At 40.7% G+C, this 17362-nt stretch overlaps 1 pseudogene; it reads right to left on the reverse strand.

Moving 5' to 3' along the window:
• Positions 1 to 7123: 7123 nt before the first annotated feature.
• Positions 7124 to 7241, reverse strand: LOC124720414 (annotated as a pseudogene).
• Between the last annotated feature and the right edge of the window lie 10121 nt (positions 7242 to 17362).

Consider the following 17362-nt stretch of genomic DNA (forward strand, 5'->3'; position numbering starts at 1 on the left):
AACCGCGCTGCATGGTGTCGCGGTTGCAAAGATGGACCTCGCCATGGACATTGGGAGGGAAGTTGTGCATCATGCAGCCTATTGCGCACAGTTTGAGTCGTAACACGACATCCTGTGGCTGCACAAAAGGAATTATTCAACATGGTGGCATTGCTTTCAGGGTTCCTCCGAGCCATAATTCGTAGGTAGCTGTCATCCACTGCAGTAGTAGGCCTTGGGCAGCATGAGCGAGGCATGTCATCAACAGTTCCTGGTTCAAATGGTTCAAATGGTTCTGAGCACTATGGGACTTAACACCTGTGGTCATCAGTCCCCTAGAACTTAGAACTACTTAAACCTAACTAACCTAAGGACATCACACACATCCATGCCCGAGGCAGGATTCGAACCTGCGACCGTAGCAGTCGCGCGGTTCCGGACTGCGCGCCTAGGACAGTTCCTGTCTCTCAGTATCTCCTCCATGTCCGAACAATATCACTTTGGTTCAGTCCCAAATACCTGGACACTTCCCTTGTTGAGAGCCCTTCTTGGCACAGAGTAACAATTCGGACGCGATCGAGCCGCGGTATTTACCGTCTAAGCATGGTTGAACTACAAACAACACGAGCTGTGTACCTCCTTCCTGGTGGAATAGACCCCCTCCGTCTAATAGGCGCTGTTCATACATGGTTGTTTACATCTATGGGCGGGTTTAGTGACATCTCTGAACAGTCAAAGGGACTGTGTCTGTGATACAATATCAACAGTGAACATTTATCTTCAGGAGTTCTGGGAACCAGGGTGATGAAAAACTTTTTTTGATGTGTGTATAATCCTACACACAGGTTTCTATCCTGAGTTGTGGAAAACCTCTTGAATCTTCCTCTTCCTCAAAACTAATAAACTTGTCATTGACACCTCCTCACCACTGCATTTAGCTATGTCTTTGAGACCAACCTACCCTGACAGGTCCATAATTACCTACAACAACACCCACCCATTCCTGTCCATCATTGGGACTTCTGTCCCAAATTTTCCTCCGGTGACCAACTCCTGTATCTTACTCATGACCTATGCCTCCAAACCAACAACCACAAATCCGACATTTTTGTCTCCTTATATCCTGAGATATGATCATTTCCATCATTCCAGGCTCCTCTTTAAGCTCCATACTTAGGCATTTGCCCATTTTATGTCACCCTCAACAACACCAATTCCTGTATTTTCTATACCACAGCAGGCACGCCCAAGATTTTGTCTTATCATCTCTCATGTGTTTCCTCTAGACTGCCCATGTGCCAAAGCCCCCTCATCTTGTTCATCTCCTCCAGTATGCCAATGACATAGCCTTCCTCGCCCTTTACCATACTCTCCAGAAATCCCAACTATCCCTCCAGCTCCATCTCAGTCATTTAACCTCCTGCAACCAGTAGTTCCTCAAACTCAACCCTACCAAAACCCAGGCAATAATTATCGGCTGAACCACCTTCAACTTCCGCCCCCACGACTTTTACATAACCATTTATAAATGTCCTATCCATATAACTGACATGCTAAAATACCTCGGGCTAACACTTGATGACCGACTAACGTACGAGTAGAAGTTCCTTCTACTAACCATTCAACAGAAAGCCTAAAATGGAGAGAAATGGAGGGGAAGGGAACCCTGACAAGGGGAGGGTGGTAAGGATATCTTAGATCAGGTAGAGTAGATATACAGGGTGTTACAAAAAGGTATGGCCAAACTTTCAGGAAACATTCCTCAAAAAAATATAAAGAAAAGATGATATGTGGACACGTGTCCGGAAACTCTTAATTTCCATGTTAGAGCTCATTTTAGTTTCGTCAGTATGTACTGTGATTCCTCGATTCACCGCCAGTTGGCCCAATTTAAGGAAGGCAATGTTGACTTCGGTGCTACTACACTTACTAAATCTCCTAACCAAGTGAACGTGGGGGATTGCATCTTCCCCAAGCTTCCACAGCTGTAAAGCCCTGATCTGACCCATCCTCTGTTATGCCAATGCGGCAAGGGCTTCTGCTGCTCTGTCCTTTTATCATGCCATACAGATACTCAAACGCCATGCATTCCACCTAGCCTTTCAGGTCCACTTACACACCCCTCCGCCCTCACCTGCATCCTCTACCAACTTAAAAAATTCCCCAGCCTATTCCTCCATCTTGAACACCTCCAAATATTCTACATTACCTGTAAACTCCCTAGTTTCTTCCATGCTCTCTGATCCTGGTACTTTGTGGCATCTCTGCCACAAAATTCCACCAGTATAAGACCTCCACACCTTCCACATCCTCTCCCAATGAAACTTTAATTGCCTTACCTTACCCAACTCTGAAATGTATCCTAATATACAGAGTGTTACAAAAAGGTACGGCCAAACTTTCAGGAAACATTCGTCACACACAAAGAAAGAAAATATGTTATGTGGACATGTGTCCGGAAACACTTACTTTCCATGTTAGAGCTCATTTTATTACTTCTCTTCAAATCACATTAATCATGGAATGGAAACACACAGCAACAGAACGTACCAGCGTGACTTCAAACACTTTGTTACAGGAAATGTTCAAAATGTCATCCGTTAGCGAGGATACATGCATCCACCCTCCGTCGCATGGAATCCCTGATGCGCTGATGCAGCCCTGGAGAATGGCGTATAGTATCACAGCCGTTCACAATACGAGCACGAAGAGTCTCTACATTTGGTACTGGGGTTGAGTAGACAATGCTAGTACTGTAGAGCAATGGGTCGCATGTCAACACAAGCACCGAAGTCAACATTACCTTCCTTAAATTGGGCCAACTGGCGGTGAATCGAGGAAGTACAGTACATACTGACGAAACTAAAATGGGCTCTAACATGGAAATTAAGAGTTTCCGGACACGTGTCCACATATCATCTTTTCTTTGTGTTTGAGGAATGTTTCCTGAAAGTTTGGCCGTACCTTTTTGTAAAACCCTGTATATCTACTCTACCTGATCTAAGAGATCCTTACCACCCTCCCCTTGTCAGGGTTCCCTTCCACTCCATTTCTCTCCACCCAATTCTTAAGTCTTGGTTTGGAACCGTATCCCTCACCACTCTTCCCCCATATGCCCACCCACCCAAACCTCCTCCTACACATTACCTTTAAATGATACGTTCCCATGATACTTTTATCTTTCAGAGTCTACATCCACTCATTCCTCATTCATCTATGCATCTATTTTAATTAGTCAACTAGTAGAACTTCCCGTTTTACATTATACAGCTGTTCACATGTTTTTACACATTCGTGGGGAACCCTCAGGTATGAAATAAAGTCATGGCTCGTGGTAATTTAGGGGTTTGTGTCAGCACAACGATACGTTACGTACATCCTGCCTCGTCATAAGTTACCTCTTATATGACAGTTTAAAAGGGGTTAGAAACCCATCTTCTTTTCAATAGGTAAATACACGTCCCCCCCCCCCCCCCCCCCTCCCCCGTGAACCATGGGCCTTGCCGTCGGTGGGGAGGCTTGCGTGCCTCAACGATACAGATAGCCGTACCGTAGGTGCAACCACAACGGAGGGGTATCTGTTGAGAGGCCAGATAAACGTGTGGTTCCTGAAGAGGGGCAGCAGCCTTTTCAGTAGCTACAGGGGCAACAGTCTGGATTATTGAGTGATCTGGCCTTGTAACACTAACAAAAAGGGCCTTGCTGTTCTGATATTGCGAACGGCTGAAAGCAAGGGGAAACTACAGCCCTAATTTTTCCCGAGGGCATGCAGCTTTACTATATGATTAGCGGGTGTTGACAGATGTGAAAATTACCGAACTGTTAGTTTAATAAGTCACAGCTGCAAAATACTAACGCGAATTATTTACAGACGAATGGAAAAACTGATAGAAGCCGATCTCGGGGAAGATTAGTTTGGATTCCGTAGAAATGTTGGAACACGTGAGGCAATAATGGTTGAAATGGCTCTGAGCACTATGGGACTCAACTGCTAAGGTCATTAGCCCCTAGAACTTAGAACTAGTTAAACCTAACTAACCTAAGTACATCACAAACATCCATGCCCGAGGCAGGATTCGAACCTGCGACCGTAGCGGTCTTGCGGTTCCAGACTGCAGCGCCTTTAACCGCACGGCCACTTCGGCCGGCGTGAGGCAATACTGACCCTACGACTTATCTTAGAAGAAAGACTAAGGAAAGGCAAACCTACGTTTCTAGCATTTGTAGACTTAGAGAAAGCTTTTGACAATGTTGATTGGAATACTCTCTTTCAAATTCTGACGGTGGCAGGGGTAAAATACAGGGAGCGAAAGGCTATTTACAATTTGTACAGAAAGCAGATGACAGTTATAAGAGTCGAGGGACACGAAAGGGAAGCAGTGGTTGGGAAGGGAGTGAGACAGGGTTGTAGCCTATTCCCAATGTTATTCAATCTGTATATTGAGCAAGCAGTAAAGGAAAGAAAAGAAAAATACGGAGTAGGTATTAAAATCCATGGAGAAGAAATAAAAACTTTGAGGTTCGTTAATGACATTGTAATTCTCTCAGAGACAGCAAAGGACTTGGAAGAGCAGTTGAACGGAATGGACAGTGTCTTGAAAGGAGGGTATAAGATGAACATCAACAAAATCAAAACGAGGATAATGGAATGTAGTCGAATTAAGTCGGGTTATGCTGAGGGAATTAGATTAAGAAATGAGACAAAGTAGTATATGAGTTTTGCTATTTGGGGAGCAAAATAACTGATGATGGTCGAAGTAGACACGATATAAAACGTAGATTAGCAATGGCAAGGAAAGCGTTTCTGAAGAAGAAAAATTTGTTAACATCGAGTATAGATTTAAATGTCAGGAAGTCATTTCTGAAAGAATTTGTATGGAGTGTAGCCATGTATGGAAGTGAAACGTGGACGATAAGTAGTTTGGACAAGAAGAGAATAGAAGCTTTCGAAATGTGGTGCTACAGAAGAATGCTGAAGATTAGATGGGTAGATCACATAACTAATGAGGAGGTTTTGAATAGAATTGGAGAGAATAAAAATTTGTGGCAGAAGTTGACTAGAAGAAGTGTTCAGTTGGTAGGGCATATTCTGAGACATCGAGGGATCACCAATTTAGTATTGGAGGCCAGCGTGGAGGGTAAAAATCGAAGAGGGAGACCAAGAGATGAATACACTAAGCAGATTCAGAAGGATGTAGGCTGCAGTAGGTACTGGGAGATGAAGAGGCTTGCACAGGATAGAGTAGCATGGAGAGCTGCATCAAACCAGTCTCAGGACTGAAGACCACAACAACAATACACGTCCACACATGGCATGTGTGTCTGTGAACTGTTTGCGTGAAGTGAGGTACTACCGTGGGTAGCAGGATCACCAAATCTATCCCAGATGGAACGTATGTGGGAGCAGAACTTACGTAAACTCCGTCTCATTACCAGTATCCAAAATATCAAGGAGCTGCTACAACAATTGTTGGTTGGCTTACCTCTGAGGAGGATGTAACTATTTTACGTAACCCTTACTAACCGAATCTGTGGGTGCATCCAGAGCAGAGGTCGTGCAAATTTATAGTGGAAAGTGAGCTCATACTTCCACGTTCTTTATAAATCTGACATGATTCTTTTCATTTGCTGAAGTAACATCACGTATTCTCTGTGCCCATGAAGTTTCATTTCATTTCATTCTCCCTTTCTGGATGATTAACTTTTTTTGAGAAGTAGTATGTTATTCAGGACGACTGAACGATAACCCACAAATCAATCAGTCAACTATATGCAACGTACAGTCTTTTCAGCTAACAGGCGCTACATCTGCGAAGGACAAGGAATAACAAATTTGGTGGTATGTAAGTCTCCGAGATCATACTAAGACCATCTCTGACTGTAGTACTAGTAATTGCTTTACCCAAACAGCAACTTCATCGCCGACGTGTCTTTCGGCGTAGTTCTGTGATGGCTTCAGCACAGCCCACTGTTAAAACGGTAGGCCACATTTTTATAGCCAAACACGTAGGTAACTCGAGAGCTTCTGGACTAAAAGTACAGGGTACGCACTGACTACAAATATTCATGGTTTAGCGACTGTTATACTGTGATGTAATTAGGAAACAAGTTAACTCAAGACATAGACCAGCAGTAATTCAGGTGAGTCCTCAGATCGTGTGACTCGATTCGGCTGCAGGAAAAGGGGAGCCATGGCAAGTTTTTGGTTGAGTGTGAGGTGAGAAGATTGCGAAATCAAGATTTTAGGGCGAGTTCCCGGTTAGTCGTACAATTTTTGCTTATACTGTCACATAAAGTCGGAAAATGCTTTGAGTAAGTGAACAATGATCAGTCGCACTGTTGCTGAAATTGCAAGTACGCTATTAGTCCCGTTTTCGAGTCTGCAAGAAACATTTATAACTGAAAGTACTTTTCCATAAAACGAGCAGAGGGCGTGCAACGGAAAGTTGAGAGCTGAGTGGGATGTTGAGGGCTGACAAATATTCATTGTAAGATTTCCTTTCACTTATTTTAATTTGGTTTTTTTCCCCTCTAAAAGCGTATCAACGGTTTGTTGGATACGGCAAACATTTAGACGCCCAATTCCTTTCATTGACCGAGGTGCTGGAAACGCTGATCCGAACCGGCGCACTGACACGGTATGAGTGGCAACTATGGTACGCACCCAATTGGCTGCTGAAAGAGAAAGATGCAGAGAAAACGGAACTTTCTTGCTCCGTAACGGAGAACTGAATAAGTAACTAGGTCACACTGCAAGGCACAACATCACTGTTTGATTATATTTAAATAAAACCTAAGAGGAAAAAATTACGAAAGTGTTGGCATAAAATCGAAAAACCTTAACAAGTTCTTCTTTTATATTTATTATTTTGCATTCCGTTTCGTATTGTTACATAACACTATTCGAACAGCCTCTTACAAAAAGCTACGACTGCTCTCACAGCACTCCGTCATCAGACCACAAGTGGTCCATCGGGACCATCCGACCGCCGTGTCATCCTCAGTTGCGGATGTGGATAGGAGGGGCGTGTGGTCAGCACACCGCTCTCCCGGTCGTTACGATGGTTTTCTTTGACCAGAGCCGCTACTATTCGTCGAGTTGCTCCTCAATTAGTATCACGAGGCTGTGTGAACCCCCGAAAAATGGCAACAGCACATGGCGGCCCAGATGGTCACTCATCCAAGTGCCGTCCACGCCTGACAGCGCTTAACTTCGGTGATCTCACGGGAACCGGTGTATCCACTGGGGCAAGGCCGTTGCCCGCTCTCACAGCCCTTGCCGTAACTTAAACCAGGCCTCAGTTCAAGGTGGGTTTCTAACCCCTTTTAAACTAAAAAGTCGATAACCAAAACTTAAAATCAAATGTATTAAAACAGTAAGGTACACCTCAGGCTATTCAAGCACCACCAAGTGAGCGTAATTGTTGCTGTATTACTTCTAGAAAATACTTAAGAACCGCCGCTCAGAGAAGTGGACGACGGTGAGAACAAACATCCGTTGTTTCTTAGCACTATACGAGGTCAACTAAATAACGCCCATAACAAACAACATGGACAAGCACAAAACATATTCATACGAACCTCAAGGCCCTCGCATCTTTAAAAGCACTCAAAATGCACAACAAAAATTTTCAGACCACATGTCAGAGACAAGTCATCCAAAAAATGGTTCAAATGGCTCTTAGCACTATGGGACTTAACATCTGAGGTCATCAGTCACCTAGAACTTAGAACTAATTAAACCTAACTAACCTAAGGACATCACACACATCGATGCCCGAGGCAGGATTCGAACCTGCGACCGTAGCGGTCGTGCGGTTCCAGACTGAAGCGCCTTGAACTGCTCGGCCACACCGGCCGTCCAAGTCGTCCAGAAATTACAACAGGAACACATGAAACGCTTACAAGGAAACACGACGGTGACGCCATTAAACACGCCGACGTAAGTACAAGCAGGAACAACGAGATGAATACACTAAGCAGATAGATATAATGCAGTGTCAGACAGCTAGCAAAACAACATGTTCATAGATCACGTCACTACGTGGGTATCTAACGAAGAGTGGCACCTGTTGGCTCATGTTATTAGCTGATACTGCGCACAGACCACATCTTCTCGGAAACGTACCAACTATTTCTTCATCGGTAAACACGACTCGTGTCCTCGATGAGACACAGAATCAGATTTCATACAGCAGCTAAACCGTCTTCACACGACATAACACAACACCAGAGACAGCCAAATTATACATTATTATCTTTCATGTTGTTAAACTAGTAAACACATGCTACACATATGTGCCTCATTATCGACCGCAGTTCACAGTGGAACCACTCCCAGTAGGGCTGTCACCGATTCCCGAACACGCTTTCGTGGTAAAGGAGGAACACATACGAATATGCCATTGCCATTTACTACACACCGGCTCTGACTACAGCTTCGCGGGAACCGACAGCAGAACGAAATCTAACGGTTGGACTAGCAATGCATATGTGATGCATGTACAGTATACCTAATCGCTGCTCGCACGTCACAGTGGAACCTTTACCCCTGTCTTCTCCTATCCCTAGAGAAGTATCCCGACAATTGCTTATGGGTTTCCAGTCGCCAGCAACAACACTAATCTGGTGCTGATAGAACCTAACCGGGGCTGATCAGTACTTGCACATTTCAAAGAAAGTTTACAGATGATGTGACAGCGGATAGAGCACCTCAAAATACTTCCACTTTCTGCCGCATACTATGCCGCCAATGGACAGCTTCCTTAACTAAGCAAAATCTTAAGGCAGAGGGCATAAACAGACAACAAAAGGACAAGCGAAAGCTTCATACACCGTGAGAACTGAACAAACACTTATCTGACCGTAGCTAGTAAGCAGAATACTAAACGCTACAGAAGTCCACTACATTGCCGATAATGTCGTGGTATCATGCCTATTCACGTGAACAGCTAAATATATCACTACTGCTTTGGCAACACAATGAGGAAAACTTGATCGCGACCGCATAAAGTCGGCCATGACTACCAGTTCGTTTCGTAGTGAATCACGTTCCGCGGAACACCTCCCCGCAGGCCCTGAGGTCGCGAAAACAGCCGCCAGCGAGCATCAGGCTGCGCGCGAGGCGGGGCAGTTACAGCTGTGTTAACAAACAGTGTTTCTATAGACCTGATTGTATTAGCGTCTCTGAGAGAGGTGTATTAGCAGAGTTAGAATGAGAAGGGAGAAGGATCTTACTTTGTATACTGACTCCAAATTATAAAGAGGGAATCGACTTAAAAAGTCCGAACCAAAAATTTATACTAAAATAGAAAAAATACATGAGGACATAATCGTCAAATGTAGAGTTCGTTTTTATGATCACATACGAATAAACAATTAGTCAAAATCGATGCAACGCGTATTTCATTGACTCGAAATAGAAACTAAAATACCGTGTTTCAACGACGTCAAAACAAATCTAGAGGATATGGGCTACAACCATAAGACACACAAAACCGAAACATCTTCAGAACAGATATGGTGACATTTGAGACTTTCTGAAACGAGAAAGGGAAAACTGGTGGTAAAGCTCAGCTAAACATCTTGAACTGATGAAAGGTATCTGGCTAAAATGGAAAACTATATAAACTACGCAAAAAACATAGTTTCGCTTTTTTGCGGACAGAGCTCAGAAGTTCATTTGAGGTGTAACGTGGGCTATGACATCACACTGCCACCACCCTTCGCCACAACTCTGCCCAACGCCGCCATGGACGTGTCACACCATGGGAAGGACATCACACCTCCCCTTACCCATATCTCATCACTTTGTGGCGTTCCCATCTGCTTTTATTTCTTCGGTTGTTGATTGTCCTCGGTGTCGATGAACTGCGTTGCTACACTGACTGAAAAAATGGGGTTATAGATTAGATTAGATTAGTACTTGTTCCATAGATCATGAATACGACACTTCGTAATGATGTGGAACGTGTCAGGTTAATAAAAGGTGTCTATACAAGATATTATATAGATATTATATTACACAAAATATTACATGACACCATTTTTTTTTTGAGGTTGTGAAATTACCCACTTTCTATATCCAAAAATTCATCTAATGAGTAGAAGGAGTTGCCATTAAGAAATTATTTTATGATCGAAAATTCTGAAGAAAATTTACTTAATAAAGGTTTTAGAGAAGCCAGAGAACAACTAGTCGAAGAACTTAAACAATGGAAAGAATAATTTCCTTTCAAATGCAATATGGCTATCTGTCAGGCTTTTGATGCTATTAGGTAAGTGACGAAAGACTTTTGTGGCAGCATAATTTACCCCCTTTTGAGCCAAAGTTAGATTTAACCTTGAATAGGGAAGATCATCCTTTCTCCTAGTGTTGTAGCCATGTACACTGCTATTACTTTTGAATTCGTTCGAATTGTTAATAACAAATTTCATAAGAGAATATATGTATTGTGAGGCTACAGTGAAGATTTCGAGCTCTTTAATAAGTGTCTGCAGGATGATCTTGGATGAGCTCCAGCAATTATTCTGATTACACGCTTTTGTGCAATGAACACTCTTTTGTACAATAATTAGTTACCCCAGAATATAATGCCATATGAAAGCAGAGAATGAAAATAGGCGTGGTAAACTAATTTACTGAGATGTATATCGCCAAAATTTGCAATGACCCTAATAGCATAAGTAGCTGAATTCAACGTTTCAGCAGATCCTCAGTGTTTTTTTCCAGTTCAACCCCTCATCAATGCATACACCTAGAAAATTTGAATATTCTACCTTAGCTACCGATTTCTGATCGAAGTATATGTTTATTAATGGGGTCATTCCATTTACTGTGTGGAACTGTATATACTGTGTTTTGTCAAAGTTTAATGAGAGCCCATTTGCAGAGAACCACTTAATGAGGTCGAGCGGTTCTAGGCGCGGTCGCAGGTTCGAATCCTGTCTCGGGCCTGGATGTGTGTGATGTCCTTAGGTTAGTTAGGTTTAAGTAGTTCTAAGTTCTAGGGGACTGATGACCTCAGATGTTAAGTCCCATAGTGCTCAGAGCCATTTGAACCATTTGAACCACTTAATGATTGTCTGAAAAACATCATTTACAATGTCACCTGTTAATTCTTGTCCGTCGGGTGTGATAGCTATACTTGTATCATCGACAAAAAGTACCAGCTTTGCATCTTCATGAATATAGAATGGCAAGTCATTAATATATATTAAGAACGGCAGAGGACCCAAGATCAAACGTTGCGGCACCCCATTCTTGATTGTTCCCCAGTTTGAGAAATCACCAGTTTTTCGCGTATTATGTGAACTGTTTATTTCAACTTTCTGCACTCTTCCAGTTAGGTATGATTTAAACCATTTGAGCACTGTCCCATTCATACCACAATACGTGAGCTTATCTAGAAGTATTCCATGATTTTCACAATCAAAAGCCTTTGATAGATCAAAAAAATCTCAATGGTCGACTTCCGGTTACTCAGAGCACTTAATATTTCATTAGTGAAAGTATATATAGCATTTTCCGTTGAAAAACCCTTCTGGAAATCAAACTGACGTTTTGTTAAAACTTTATTTTTACAAAGGTGTGAAGCTACTCTACAATACATTACTTTTTCAAGAATTTTGGATAAGACAGTCAGAAGAGAGATTTGGCGGTAGTTGTTGACATCAGACGTATCCCTTTTTTATGCAGTGGTATAACAATGGCATACTTCAGTCTATCTGGGAAAATACCCTGCTTCAGAGAGCTATTACATTTGTCGCTAAGAATCCCACTTATTTCTTGGGAACAAGCTGTTATTATCCTGCTGGAAATGCCATCAATCCCATGTGAGCTTTTATTCTTGAGAGAGTTTATTATCTTCCTAATTTCAGATGGAGAGGTGGGTGGAATTTCAATTGTATCAAATGGTGTGGGTAAGGCCTCTTCCATTAACTGCCTTGCTTCTTCTAATGAACATTTAGACCCTATTTTCTCTACAACATTTAAAAAATGATTGTTCAATATGTTTTAGACTTCTGGCTTGTTGTTTATCAAGTTTCCATTCGCTTTGATGGTGATGCCGTCAGCCTGTACTCTTGGTTGTCCTGTCTCCCTTGTAATAATATTCCAAATTGTTTTGATTTTGTTATCAAAGGTATTAATCTCAGACATTATGCACATGCTTCTGGACTTTTTAATAACCTTTCTTAATGCAGCACAGTAGTTTTTATAATATTTGGCTGTTTCTGGGTCATTGCTGTTTCTTGTTGTTAGATACAGTTCCCTTTTGTGGTTACAAGATATTTTTATTCCTTTAGTAGGCTAAGGTTTTTTGCATAGTTTCTTATAATTATATTTAACTACTTTCTTGGAGAAACAGTTTTCAAATTCTCTTACAAGTGTATCATGAAATAAGTTATATTTTAAATTAGCATCAGGCTCCTTGTACACCTCATCCCAGTGTAACTACTGAAGATTTTCTCTGAAGTTTCTAATTGTTGAGTCATTAATTGAACGCACAACTTTGGAGGGTAGTTTTGAATTACTGAATGGAGCTATGTCACATACTGTAACTAGCTGAGCATCATGATCAGAAAGCCCATTCTCAAGAGGACAAGAATTTATGTTTTTAAACCTATCTTGGTCTATAAAAGTGTTATCTATCAATATGCTGCTGTCCTTTACTATCCGAGTAGGAAAATTAATGACATGTAAAATTGAAAGAACCGAGCGAGACTTCCAGGTCATTCTTCCTATTACACTCTTTCAATGAATCAACATTGAAGTCCCCACAAATAATAAGTTGCTTTCCCCTATCTGACAGATAGCACAACAAGGCATCCAAGTTTTCCAGGAATAATTGAAAGTTTTCTGAAGGGGACCTATATACTGTTAAAATTATGAAAGAGCCCTCCTTCAGTTTAAGTTGACGGGCACATGCTACTATATGTTGATCTAGACACAACTTTTTTGTATCTAGGCTTTCTACACAGTGATAACTTTTGACATATGTGGCAACTCCTCCTCCCACCTTATTCTCTCTACTCATATATGCAGCTAGTTTATAACCACTGATATTTACCTTTTCCATATCAGACACAATGTGATGCTCAGACAGGCATAGTATATCTATTACATTATTAGATTCAATGTCATCTAAACAAACGAGGAGCTCATCTACTTTATTCTTCAATCCTGGAATATTTTGGTGGAAAATGGTAACATAATTTTTTACTTTACTTCTCTGAGAATCTACTTTTTTCTTTAATCCACCAATATTTTGGTTAAATATGGTAACATTATTATTTAATTTCCTGTTGTGAGAATTTTGTGAGTTTTGGACCTCTTTAGCACCTGTCTGCCTGAACTTCTCATTGGACACTGATATTATCCTAAAAAAGAGGATCATCGATGAGTACTAGTGTCCCCCCTTATAGATTTCGCTAACAACCCTGCCAGTTTACCCTTCCATTTCCTATTGAGACGTAGGCCATGCCTTGTGAAATCCCCCCTATCAATAGCCTCGACAGGAACCAATCCAATGTCCGACAGAGTGGCCGCCCTATGCAACTGGTCCAACTCCATATTTACCCTCCTGAGAGAGCGGTTCAACTGGGGCTGATCATGCTGCACGAAAGCAGGCACCAGCCCAACACTGGTATAGATCGTTGCTGAGGCTATTTTCACCAGGTCACACTCAATGCTGTAGCCCCGGTCCGTATCAATACTGTTTCCCACCCCACCCACTACCATCACATGATCCTGCTTTGTGAATCCCTTGCACAAGGAACCTATATCCTCTACCACTTGGCTAAGACTTGCACTTGACTTGAACAAGTTTTGTGAGCTGGTACTTGTCACCTAATTTTTCCTGCAAAATCTGGCCCACACCTCTTCCATGGCTGCTACCCAGCAACAGAACTTTCCTCTTACTTTCTACTTTTTTTTGAAACAGTTGGTTTCCTAGTGAAATTCTGTTGCATCTTAACTACATCTACTTCTACTGGAGCCTCTTCATTACTTAACTATGGTAGCAAGGCAGATTTATTGGTTGTGCAAATTGGGAAACTGTCAGACACTGTCCTCTTTCTGTGGCCCCTGTTCCCAGCTACCACTTCCCACCGCTGTTCATCCTCCTCCCCCCTTAACCTCTTCAGTTCCTCCCCCGCTCTGTCCAGATCAGCCTGAAGGGCTCTCATTTTCTCCTCCTGTTGAGCTATAATCCTATCTCTTGAGCAAATCCTGCAAGAGAATGGAAGAGTCTAGTTTGCTTCCCCAATTCCCACGCCGGTACAATTTCCCCAATTAAACCACTTGTCGCAACAGCTGCACAAAACCCCTGAACTAACTTTCCTATTGGAGTTCACACACTTAGTATCCATGGTAGTTTGGAAATTAGTTAAAGAAATTTACTAAGTGATAACGATAATATATTAATACAGATGCAAAACGACACTAAATATGTTTTGAAAACTAATATGTAAGTAAGCTATTACCAAATGCACTTAAATTTGTGGTATAAAACCAAATATGCACGATCAAAAATTAAGCCCAAACAGCCGAATGTAACCAAAACGAACTTTTGGCGATAAGTGGAAGAATACGTAAATAAAAGAAAAACCTATAATGGCAAGCTTGAAGAGCACACTAATGAATGTATTTAATTAGTTAATCTGTACCAAATGCTCTTAAGATTGCGGTATAACGCTAAGTAAGCACACTCGGAAATTAAGGCAAAGCCGCGAAATACAAACAAAACGAAATTTTCGCGATTACTGTAACAATACGCAAATAAAAGAAAAACCTTTAATAGTGAGCTTGAAAGGCACCCTAATGAACGTATTTAATAAGTTAAACTACAGCAAATGCTCTTCCAGTTGCGGTATAACGCTAAATATGCACAGTCGAAAAATTAGGCCTAAGCAGCAGTAAGTAAACAAACGAACTTTTCGCGATTACTAGAACACTACACAAATAAGAGAAAAATTTTTAATGGTGAGCTTGAAGAGTACACTAAAGAACGTATTTAATTAGTTAAAAGTGTTCAACTACAATTAATTACAACCTAAATAACTTATCATTCACGTGAGCTCAGTCTCTGTACGTGCGGCCTTGTGCAGGGCTACTGTAAATAATGTAGCCGACAGATGCACAGTTGCGTTTCACTGTTTTTTACTTTCCACAACCCCCCACATACACATTTATACGGCCAGCGCACTGTTGTGTAACTTTCCATAAGCCTCATTAATAGTTTGCATGCTAATCTCCACATGCTGCTACAACAGTTTACTATTAAACATCTACAAGCAGTAAAAACCTAACCGGAGAGTCCACAGTTCTTGAAGAATAAAAAGGTACGTATGGAGCAGACACTGTCAGTGTTTTAACAGACGGCCTAATTGTTTAACACTTATTACACTGTTAAGTTGAAGCATTGTTATTGTTCCAACCAGTACAGGTTACTTGTCTAAAACTCGGCCGTGGACTGACTGCCCCATGACCAAAAATCGGTCCTTTATACATCCTCACAATAATAGGGACCTAAACTACACATTGTTCGAAGTTAAATTTATGGAAATTACAATTAAAACTTAACTCATTATATTAACTGAATAGATCGAAAAATTCGTTCCTTTTAACAGTTTCTTCTGCGACAAGGTTTAGACCGAATTATTTGTTGAAATCATGAAATTAACATATATGGTTATGTAAACAATACTTTTGACAAAACTGTTAATTAATTTGTAATTAATGAAGGGCTGGTTTGCTAACATGTTTTCGAAAAGGCCAAATAGATCCTTGCGGAATGGTACTGCTTCATCTCCCAAATGTTTATAATTAGTACAGAATTTATATTTGTTTATAAGTCAACAATAGAGTTTATGTTACGAAACAATTACTGATTTCATCCTATAACAAAAGATACTAACTGGGAATAGTCAAAATAAATTAGAAAATCAATTTTATATGTGAAACTAAGCTTAAAATTAGATCTGGTGTTATACTCTTTAAAACCAAGGGCCAGTCTTTCTCTTTTATGAAAATGCAGATTATATTCACATATGTTAATGGTAATTAGTTAAACATGGAAAAATGAATTTAAAGAGGCAGATTGCAAAACAAGAGGGGAACAAAAAATATCTTAGCTTGCTTCATCACATCACCCCCTCATTGGATTGATCAGATAGATATTGCTAATAGCTAAAAGGGCAATTCAATGACCATAAGTGATGCCAGAAATTGGGTTTAAAAATCTACACCCAAAAAATGTTACATAAAAAATCTTATCAAAAAGTACAGTAGATATATTTTTTCAAATTTATACTTTTGTGAATTGACCTTACAAAAAGCTCCATACAAAATAATCACATACAGATAACAAAATATCTACAAATTATACTTTTATCAAAATTTAGCCTTCTTCGTCATCAGTGATGTCCTTTTTTGTTGAGTGAAGATTACATTTTAAAATGCATACCTCTTTGTTCAAGTCCTGTCTTGCTATACAAAAAAAAAAATATGCTGCACATTTCAGTTTAGTGTCAGGCACAAAATTTCACTTGCTCAATGTTTCATATTTTATGCAAGCACTTTCACACTTAATGAGCCTTAACACACTTTCTCACCATGCTGTCCACGCTTTCAACAGGTCCATGTGGCAGTTAGTTAGGAAATGCAGTGCGATGAGTTCCCTTGGAGGTTGTTCTCCTCCACCACAGTACATTAAAAACATGAAACAAAGTATCTACTTAAGTATATGTACTTATAACTTAAGCCTAAGAAAAAATGTTTAACGCTAATGCCAAATGATAGTCATTACATCATAAATAGCTCATTTCATAGTCGTCATAGTGTTGCAATAATTAGCACTAAATTTGACTGTAGTACAAAAGGCGTGAACTAGTGAAAACTTAAAACCAAGTACACATTACACTAAAAAACATTGCTATAAGTCATAACTGTCTGAAACAGGTTAAACTTGAAAGACGTGGGTCTCTTTTCCATTTACAAAACAGCAACAGCTCAAGATGTGCATTACCCCTAGTAAAAACTCAAGATGTGCGTTACCTCTAGTAAAAAACTCAAAGTGTGCAGTAACATAGAAATACAAATCATTGTGATAAAAGAATAGAGTCACCATTACATAACTTAACTACTATTCAAATCAAGATTAAGGGGATGGAAGTTGTACCAAATCATTGCCCTATTTCTCCACTCTGAGTACTACTCTCATTGAAACATTAAATTAAATTCTCACAAAATGTTACCAAATAGTTTACCTGTCAGAATATTCACATCACTCTAGCACCACATTTACCAGTTAATCGGCAACATTAATTTTCTTCCTTCCAGTATTACCACTTTAAGCTCATAATTCCTCAGAGCACAAATAGA

This window comes from Schistocerca piceifrons, chromosome 1 (assembly GCF_021461385.2).
Source record: "Schistocerca piceifrons isolate TAMUIC-IGC-003096 chromosome 1, iqSchPice1.1, whole genome shotgun sequence".
Classification (NCBI taxonomy): Eukaryota; Metazoa; Arthropoda; class Insecta; order Orthoptera; family Acrididae; genus Schistocerca; species Schistocerca piceifrons.